The sequence below is a fragment of the Anguilla anguilla genome, chromosome 16 (assembly GCF_013347855.1).
Source record: "Anguilla anguilla isolate fAngAng1 chromosome 16, fAngAng1.pri, whole genome shotgun sequence".
NCBI lineage: Eukaryota > Metazoa > Chordata > Actinopteri > Anguilliformes > Anguillidae > Anguilla > Anguilla anguilla.
This window is the reverse complement of record NC_049216.1, coordinates 12028677-12039221: the sequence shown is the minus strand read 5'-3', so window position 1 is coordinate 12039221 and position 10545 is coordinate 12028677.

The following is a 10545-nucleotide window of genomic DNA, read 5'->3' as shown; positions in this document are numbered from 1 at the left end:
GGTGTAGCCTCCGGTTCGCGGTTTAAATTTGCCTGTGCGTCCGTTGAAAGGAACAAGAAAAATTAGCTGCCGGCCTCATCCTGTCCAAGACCAACAGGACATTAACATAAGCAATCTGTGGCCCGCCTCTCCGCGCCGCGGCCCCGGCCGATAAGGCTAGCGCCGCTGCCGCCGCTGACGCATTAGCATTCTCATAATATCAAAATATGGTAGCGCCCCTGTTATCCCCAGTCACATTCATTATTGATAAAGAACAAAAGGTTTTTATAAATTACAAAGGGAGACCACAACCTATAATTGTGGCAAGCAAATTAGTGTGGGCGGTGAAGTCTGTTACGTTTCTGAGGGGAACTAATGCTTCCAGAGACCTTTCTGCCATCCCGTGGGATCAGCACAAAAATAATAGATTTGGCCGATTTGGGCGGGAGGGAGCACTCGCATCACAGTACAGGCTGTACTTAGTAAGCGGCGTACAGTACTTAGTGAAGTAAGGGCCATATACACGTGAGTAAGGTCCGTACACAGTGTGGGCCGCATTCAGTAAACCGATACTTGTGTTATTGGCCAAGGTCCATTCATGTAGTAATTTCAGTAAGTACAGGAATGCCCAGCTGCGGAAATCAATTCATGCAAAATGGCGGCAATGAACGTGCGCATCAGTGCTCATACGAACAAACACACACACACACACACACACACACACACGCTGTTCTGCGTGCGAGTGCGCTCCTTGGGCCTCAGTATTCAGGCTCGTTCTCAGGTGAGCGCTCTCGTCAGGTGACCCAGATGCCTGCGGTGTGTAGAGGGGGGTGTAAACGGAGATAATTAGGGTAGGGCCTCCGGAGACAGCTCCCTCTCATCAGAGACTGACTGCCGGCGTCCGCGTTTTCGACGTCCGTCCAGGACGCCTCCAGGCCCCTCTGAAGCACTCTCTCCTGAATCTCCATTACACAGATACTGTTGCATCACGGGACGCCTCGTTTCTCGCGATAACCCCTCGCCGTTTGAAGGCTTTCATTGTCATGGCGATGAAAGGTGTGACAGATACACCTGGGGCACTCGCACACGAGATTCTTAAAGACGGTTCTTCGCCCGCGTCTCTTTTGGCTTGAATGAGAAGACGTCTCAGGCCTTGATGGAGCTTGAATGGGCAATGCGGTTCACTTCTGAGATGGCTGACCTGGGGATCACTGCCGACTTGAGTTTTAAATAGACGGCCTTCTACAGATGTCCGAGTGGAACCTTGGGCCCCCTCCACCTCGCGGCTGCGTGGTTTCCAAAGCAGAAAGTAAAAACAAAAAAGTTGAAAGGAGAACTGGACTCATCAGGATAAAAAAAAAAGATGTCTTTACAGGGAACAGAGACAGACCTTGAGTGAGTACTGAAGCACTTTCCCCTGAGAGCAATTGTCCCACAAGGTTCTCACTGGTTCCGTGTGGATATACGCCTATCAAGGTTAGCGTTGAAGATTAGAGCATTATGACACTGATTTTTTTGTTTCAGAAAGGTTCCTCTTTTGATTTTTGGATTTTCTGATGAAATTACCATTTTAGAGAGATATATATGTCTGTCTGACAGTCTTTTTTGTTTTCATCTTGGAGTGCACGTTGAGATGAGCTCTTCAAATTGTGCTATTCAATGTCAAGATGATTATTATTTTGATTATTATTCTTTTCATTCATAATATTTATTATTATTATTATTATTATTATTATTATTGTCAGAGTGTACCGTCCCTACAATTCAAAACTTTTCAATTATTCATTCTCAAGGACAAACTGGACCCAGAACTCAGATACATAAATCAGAGCATGGAACACGAGCCAAAAAGTGCATATCCAAAATTTACAACAGCCCACAGATGTTGATATTGTTACCGTTAGCATTGGGGTTGCGCCGCCCTAGTCCCTGTCCCTCCACTTGAAGTTGTTATGAAGGCGGTTTCCCACCGCCCTTCCCCTGGTTGCCATTCATTAACCTCCAGCTGTATCTTCTTCCTGTCCGTTGCTCTGTCATCCCCCCCCCCCACCCCCCTGCGGTCAGCGCTGCAGAACACGTCTCCTTGCGAATCCCCTGTTTTTTCCTGACGGCGGGTAATGTATTGGGAGTCTGACGGCCGGGCAGCAAAGATCACATCGTTTATTATTCCACCCATTTATCTAATTGCTCCGTCCTGATAAGAATTAATTAGCCAGCTTATTTTTCTTGGGTTGTGGACAGCTGTCCCATCTGGAGGGAAGACAGTCCTCTGTGTCTCTGATTAATTTGTTGGGGAGCCGGTTGCCAGATTGTCGGAGGAGCGGTTGCCAGTTTGCGCTCGTCTCCCCCGTGATGGCTCCTGTGTCTGTCTGGGTCAGAACCCTTCCCAAGCTGGTCTGTGCGGACACGTGGACTCATTTCGATGCCCAAGAGCCCAGGAAAAAAAGGCACACCATTTATTTGTGTTCTTTCAGTATTCTGCAAGTCCACGTACAGTGGACAAGTACACACATATCTGCGGCTATCAATCACCAAATGTGCTCAGGTAAGTCTGCTTCCTTAGACTGGAATATCGGACTACCACATGACTACTACTACTACTACAACTACAATAATAATAATAATAATAATAATACATTAAAATGAAGACAAATAGTAGTGAAGCAAGCAAAGAGTATTGTCTCTGCATGCATGCACAAATATTGAGTATAATTTGGTAGTATAGATAATTTAAGGTACACGTCAAGGACAGTCAGGTGGCTCCACACTGTACCTGTCAAATCCAGAAATTAATCATTTTAACAAATGATCATTCTGAATACATACAGATTATATATTCAAAATTCATTTTTATATATGTAAATTATTTATATAATAGGAAGTTATATTGAAAAAAAAAAAAAAACTGCGATGGCTGATGTCTGGTCATGGACTTTAATCTGCCACAGAAGAGTCTGAATGAATGACTGATCACAACCTCATATTAAGGCTCCTTACAGTACAGCTCATCCTGCTGTAAACCCAAGCAGCCCCATTCGCTGTCTCCCCTGCTGCAGAGACAGAGGGTTCGCTGCTTCTACACCCACTCGTCAAAGATGAGCCAGCTTTTCACTGAAGGAAATAGCCTCAAATCTGCATCCTTTTGTGGCTCTGTGCCAATACAGCCCCCCCCACAACCACCCATGGTGATACATGTATATCCATGTGACAAAAGAAAACGGCTGTGACCGGCACAAACGTGTTTCTGGCCTTGTGCTGAGACTACCCACAATCCACTGGGCACATTGTGTTTGCTCTGGAGAGAGCACACTGAGCCTGTCATTTTACTGAGCATGGGTTTCAGCTCCTGCACCCACACATACACAAACACAAACACACGCACACACACACACACACAGAAATACACACACACACAAACACACGCACACACACACACAATAGGGACAAAGTAAAGCCAAAATACAGCACGTCCGCCAATTTAAATTTGAAACTATACTCGCAAAGGTAAAACGTTTTCTATTTTCCTCTTCTTCTTTTCTGCTTTTCTTTTTTGCCCATTCGCGGCGGAGGCATTATCTGTTCGAATAAAATACATTCCTGACCGAGATTCACAAAGGCTTTACGATGAAAAGGAGGAATGTAATGACTCCAGGCAGAAAGGCATGGAAAGTATATTCAAAAGCGAATTGATCGCGGTTAGCGCTCGTGTCTCTACCTTAAACATTTATGGCACAAATTTGTCTTGCCCTGAAGGTAGCACTTTCCCAGAAAAAAAAGAGGATATCGTTTCTGTTAATGCATTGTTTTACCAAGCATTTTATCAGGAGCTGGCATCAAACAGGAGAGCGAGACGCTCCCCCCTCCCTTCCCCGTGGGAGAAGGGAACCCAAATGCACGTGCATTCCGTCGTTGGTATAACGCGGCCCGCGAAAAGAGCTGTGTCCCTGGAGCTTAATTCTGAGCGGCCAGCCCTTGAAGAATCACAACCGAATGTTGTGAATCCACCAATGGCCGAACGCACCTTAGTATTTAGCCAGATAAGAGGCCCCCCATAGAGGCTCTCGGGTGGAGCGTGGGCCGGCACCTTCCACAGACAGCGGCGGTCCCCGATCGGACCCGAGGGGGACGCCGCGCCTGGGAACACCTGCCGCGAAGCCGCGCGGGTCACCGGGGTGGAGGTGCCTCTCGCTCTGTGGTGAAGAGCTGGGAGGGGGGGGGGGGGGCTGATCCGTCAGCTCGTCCTTGGGCGGTCAGGACTCAAAGAACCCAGACGGAGAGCATTTATTTCCCCTTCCCGCCCAAATAACAAACAGAACGATACGGTTTCACGACGAATCTTGTTACAAAAAAATATCAACATTCTGACTCTACGGGGGGTTTTTCTGTTGCGCCTGCTTTGTGTGTGCATGTGCGTATGCGCGTGTGTGTGTGCGTATGCATGTGTGTGTGTGCGTATGCGTGTGTGTGTGCGTGTGTGCATGTGCGTATGCGTGTGTGCGTATGCGTGTGTGTGTCTGTGTGTGGGTATATGGGTGGGGGGGCTCTGTGTGTGTGTGCGCGTGTATGAATATATGCATAAGTGTGTGACCGTTTACACTCCTCTGTGTGTGCACATGTCTGTGCGTCGTGTTTGTGAGTGGGATGGGTGTGTATTCATGACCTGGTGACCTTGGCCTTGTGGGGGTTATCACTGAGTGCCTCTGAGTCCTGCAGGGATGTGTGTGTTGAGAGAAGGAGAGAGAGATTTAGGATGCAGGCCACTATCTGCCCATCCCAGGACTTCCCCTCCAGCCTGTCATGCTCTGGCCTGCTTACAAGCCACGCCTCCAACCAGCTGACCAGATAATTCAATTATCGGCCTCACTGTGGCCATCTCCCAAACCTCAGGGGTGGGGACAACCACAGGGCTCCCAATCTTCCCACTGTGGACAGCGACAAACATGCACTACCCTGCCCTTTGTATAAAAAAATCCATCATCCTTATACTGTAAAACAGTTAAATTCATTACATTACATTTATTTAGCAGACGCTTTTATCCAAAGCGACGTACAGAAGTGCATATCATGGTCATTGGAACAACTACAAAACACAGGTTCGATACGGTACAATACCCATTTTGTACAATTATTTATAGCCAAGAACACAGTTCAGTTCACACAGTCAACATTATTCTGACAATAAAATTCAGCTTGTTTGGCTAATTGATGGGTCATCCTGTTAAGGCTCTGTCCTAGTTTATGGGTGAATCCCAGGATTGAATCCCAAATGTAACAATGCCGGCTGTGGTAGGCAGTCCTATTGGGATGTGCATAATTGATGGTATGCCCAGGGTTAGGGAGATCAGTCTCACCACGCTAGTGACCGCCTGCTTGTCGTTCAGGTGTCCACAGTCTACTTTTTAAAGATACACACACAAAGTATCTTCTACTGACTCATGTCTGTATAAGCTTGACTCACAGGCTGGGGTGTGAAAAGAAGCAGCTGGCATCATCACATGCGTACAGAGCGCATGCTTGTCTACATTCTGATGAATATGGCTTTATATGATTGGTCTTTTTATATTGGATATTTCACTATATGAGTATAAAGCAAAAAAAAAAAAAGTAAATGATTATCTTTCATATGCAAATGAATGCAAATGTTAATGTAATTGTTAATAAAGTTTTTTTTAATGCAAACAGTTTTCCCATTTATTCAACTAATAGCCATTTGCTTGATTTAGCAATAAAATAATGAATTTCATTTGGTTAGGGTGATATTTTAAATATATTATATATTAATTCTACTTTAATTTAACTGTTCTACTAATGTTCGTTTTGCTAACTTTTCAGCTCCATATGTCTACTTAGCCTTTTGTAACAAAGAAAACAAAACAAAAAAAAAACAAAAAAACATCTGGGGTTATATTTTCACTCATTACAATAGTTCTGTTTTCTTTAATATATTCATATTGTTCCATTGCCCCATACTGCTTGGACCCCGTTAATTGCCGCTTGCGGCTATATTATATTATTGCTTTTGGATTTCATGCATTGAGCACCTTTGATTCTATGGAGACTGATATTATTATTTATCAGAATGGACCACTCTTGATAAAGATTATGATGAGTTCTTCAACAAAATCTTTTTTTCTGAGTAACTGAGTATTATAGAAAATATTTTTTCTATTTTTTGAACATACAATACAGCTCATTACCTGCATTTTTTTAAAAAAATCAGCCTTCTTTGCTCACCGTAACACGTGTGTGTGTGTATGTGTGTGTGTGTGTGTCTGTGTGTACATTCAAATCATACACATGACGTTCTTATTTACTCCTGCATCTATACAGAAATATAATGTCCTCTCGATCTTCTTTTACAGAAACTTTTCCAAAGAGATATTCAAGCGCTTTGGCCCACACAGGCCGGATTAATCAGATCTGCTTTCCAGGCAGCGGCTGAAATTGGATAGCACTCTTTGGATGACTGAGATTAGAACATGTTTTCTTTCTCGCGCCCGAACCGAAGAGCGCTCTCTGTCGAGGCTGCCGACCCCCGAGGTCACCCACCTGGCGCTGCTCCGAATCGTCCTGTCACCTGAAGTGTGAAATCCTCTCAGGGAAGAGGGGGTTTGTCTGCAGGTTTGGCATTGCAATATCTGCACCCCAGGGGCTCAGTACCAGACGTCTGCACTGATTCACAGTACCTCTAACCCATGCAGATAGACGCGGGGTAGGCTTTCAGAGAGGTGCAGACCAGCCCTGTTTTGATACATTTTTTTTTAATGGATGATTTGTATATCTAAAATGGCGCATATGCCTCTGGCATGCTAAGTGTGATTTCCCTGGCCGCTGGCTGTGCGCTCTTCATTTGGAGTCTCCTCATGCAGAGTGAGGTAAAGATCTGGCAGCGTTCGACCCCAAGCCCCGCAGTTCCATCTCTCCGTGGCTGAAGGCAGGGCTAATGAAAGGTAGATTAAAAAAAGAGGAGTAAGGACCGATGAGCGCACGCATTCCAGCCTGGCATGCGTGGTCATCGCGCTCCGTGACACAGGACGCAGACACTTCTAATATTCACCTGGTGCTCCCATAGCGCTTTAACAGGATGCAGGCCCTTTGTGAATCACACGCAGTTCAAGGGGGCGACCCTCTTTACTGTAAAAAGGCTTTCGGGATCAATGCGAATGAATCCATTGCCAGTTTGGAAGAGAGACGCTTTTGTTTCCGGGCCTGGGATCTGACTCCGGTGGCGTAAGGCTTGGCGTCGGGTCAGAACTTTGTGAAACCGCGGCCGTTTCCTTTTCTCCCGAAAGGTGGGCTCACATGACGCACGGGGTGGGCGAGAAAGGACGGATTAGCACAGACGGTCGTCAGGAACCCGCTGCCCTTCGCTGGAGGTCCATAGAGAACTCAATGAGGCCAGTGATGTCCAGACAAGAATGCTACGCAAAAGGCAGGAATGAGCGACAGAGCGAGAAAGACACAGAGAGAGTGAGAAAGCAAGAGAGAGAGAGTAAGAGAGAGAACGAGAGAGGTGTCTTTCAGAGACATCTAAATGCGGACTATTTTAATGGAACACACGGTTAAAGAATAGAAGGAAATTCTTTCCTGTGTGAGGAAGTCACTGACCTGGATTTAACCCCTGGGCCGTGCAGTCTGAATGCCGGCCTGTTCCCTTTGATTTGACTTTAAGCCTTCGCTGCTAGCAACACCTCGTAGCTATGTCGCTATTCACTCTGCTGCTTCCAGTTCTATTTAAAAAATCCATAGAATTTGTATCCAAACACCTAACCTCCCCTTTAAAATTCAACACACATGGGAACTGGTCTAATCCTTGTGTTTGTGTGTTGTTCTTTTTGTTATTTACTCCACCAAGAATACAGCTTTGAAAGTGGCAAAATAAAAAGATATGTAAATGAGTAAGTGCCTTACAATCATGAAAAAGATCTTTTGCTGAGGCTTTGTTGGAGACTCGATTCTGATTGGTCAAAAAGCCATTGTTTCACACATGAACAGATCCACTCCTCCTACTTTTAAGTGGAGGCTTAGTTTCCCCCGTCATGGTTAAAGAAACAAAACAAAACTAAAATGAAATGAAATGAAACTCAAAGAAACACCCTCTCGGTATGAGCTCCCAGTCTCTGCCCCAAACTGTGGAGAGCAGCACACCTTTAAGCACCTGGGCTGATTAGCTAACGCAGCACAGGTGTGTGTGCTCTCTCCACCAGCCGGCGCAGCTGAGACCAATCCGGTTCACTGCCGGACCGAATGCCACAGCCTCATTTAAATATTAATACTTTTAACTGTGCTGTGAGTAACTGGTAACAATAGGATGAGACATTCAAAACCGGTTCAAGTGAGCCTCCAAGTTGTAATTACCAGGAGGAAACTCTTTTTACATTTTCTACCCTGATTTACCCAATTTGGTGAACTTCGACCTTTGGGTGATGTTCTTCTGGGGAAAATGGATGGAAACAGCAGTGGTTAATGTGATTAATGGTAAAAAATAAATGCTAGCTTCTTCTTTGTTACCAACGTCTGTTTTGTAATATTTGTGTAGCCTAATCTTTAATAATTTAGGAAAATCGATGGAATCGATGATAATTTTGGAAAATCTTATAATATCAACCGAAAAATGAGTTTGGTAGGCTAACGTTGTGACTAATAATGCTGAAGGTAATTCCATGTTAGCTAACTAATGTTATCTTATTGATTAGTAAACTTTTTTTCAGTGTCATATAAGGCCATGAATTTGTGTTGGAACACATGCACGTCCCAAGCGTTCTCTGGCACACTATATCAGTCAATGAGTGGGAATGAGATTATATTTATTCAGAATGAACAGACTGTACGTAAAAATAACCCCAAGAAAATCTTCTTGTGGAGCTCCATTTTGTTTGTTTTGTTCCGAGTTCAAATGGTTCAAATGCACCCAAATGTTTCTAAGATGACATCTCGAAAGTACTAGTTTCCAATGACCGTGCAAACGTAGCATTATTGAGTGGATGTGTTGTTGTTGTTGTTGTTGTTGTTGTATCTGAACTCAATCTGTTTACACAAGTTCAGAATGTATTGAAGTTAATGTTCTTAAGGGCTGAGAGTCTGTGGTCAGAATCTGAGAGATTACTGTACTCTCACTTTAATTTAAAAGGACATTACCTTTCAGCATTTAGCAGACGCGGGGAAACCTACACCACGTATACTTCAACATGCATTCCATTTATACAGGTGGATATTTTACAAGTGAGGTTATATATCTTGCTTAAGGGTACAACAGCATTACCCCATCTAGGAATAACCCCATAACCTGAGTTACAGGTTGTCAAACCATTATGCTGTACTCCAGTCATTGAATGATAAAATTGGAAAACGCGAAGTATTTATTAACCTTCATCTTGGGATTGCGGAACACAGTACCTTTGAATCCTAACCTTTAGTTCATAAGATACAAACTCAGATAGGAAACAATTTGAAGGTTGTATATGAATAATCTACCATGTCTTCGGTCTGAATAATATGTTGATATGAAATTCAGTGAATGCTTTTGCACGATTGATATTACACTCATGTACGCCCAGAATCCAGTATAATAATGTGCTTAATAGTTACTTTAATTGACTTTCTCCATGCCCTTGCAGTAAAAAGGTTTGTGTACCTCTTGTATCATGCATCATGGCTCTGCAAGTAGCTAGGACGTGCTGGCCAGACTGCGCTCTGGACCAGGGGACCTTCATCAAAGATAAATCATTCAGTGACACAGCCTGTCATTGCATTTTTTATTTCCTGGCCTGTCCAAAGTAGGACCTCTGAGTTTGTCCAATACCTCCCATGAATATTATCTTACATTTCAGCAAAAAAAAAATGGATCCCATCTGTTCTTCATAGTTTATGTAGCCAGTAGCATATTGTCACAATACAAATTTGGCAGGCATTAATGAAAACGTTTCTTGTTTTTTTTTCCCCCTATAGTTTCTGGCAAATTCTACCGCTCACACGCAGTCGCAGAAACATGGACACGCACACGCAGTGCGGGAGCCATATGCTAACAGCTGTGCGGTACCCTGCGCTGTGTAAGTTTTGATTCCGCAGTCAGATAATCTGGGTCGGGGTGCTCGGAAAGGCTTGAATAGCGAATAGTTTTTGGACTGCTTAGACTTTCGCTGCTGATACTCTCCTCAGGCATAGGGCCCAGTGCTCAAAGGGGGTCTGGGGGGGGGGGAAGAAAGCGTTTTGGAGACTAAAACTACAGGGTGTTGCTCTGCATGTATGTCGCATTCTCTCTATGTCTGTCTGTTCGGTGAAAGGCCAATCCAGGCGAGATTTGCTTTGTCAGTTAGGCCACCGGATGGGGAAGACCTGTCCTGTCTGTAACCAGGAGGCTGCAGGTTTCATTCCCATGTGCCATGTTGCAGTCAGTCAACTCAAATACTGCACTCAACCTGAACCAATATTAAACATAACTGTTTACCTGTGCTGGAAACTCAAAGATCGTAGATTCAGTTCCCATCTGGAGCACTTCTGTTGTACCCTTGAGATAGAAATTTAACAGAAATTACATTAGTAACTATCCAGCTGTATAAATATATG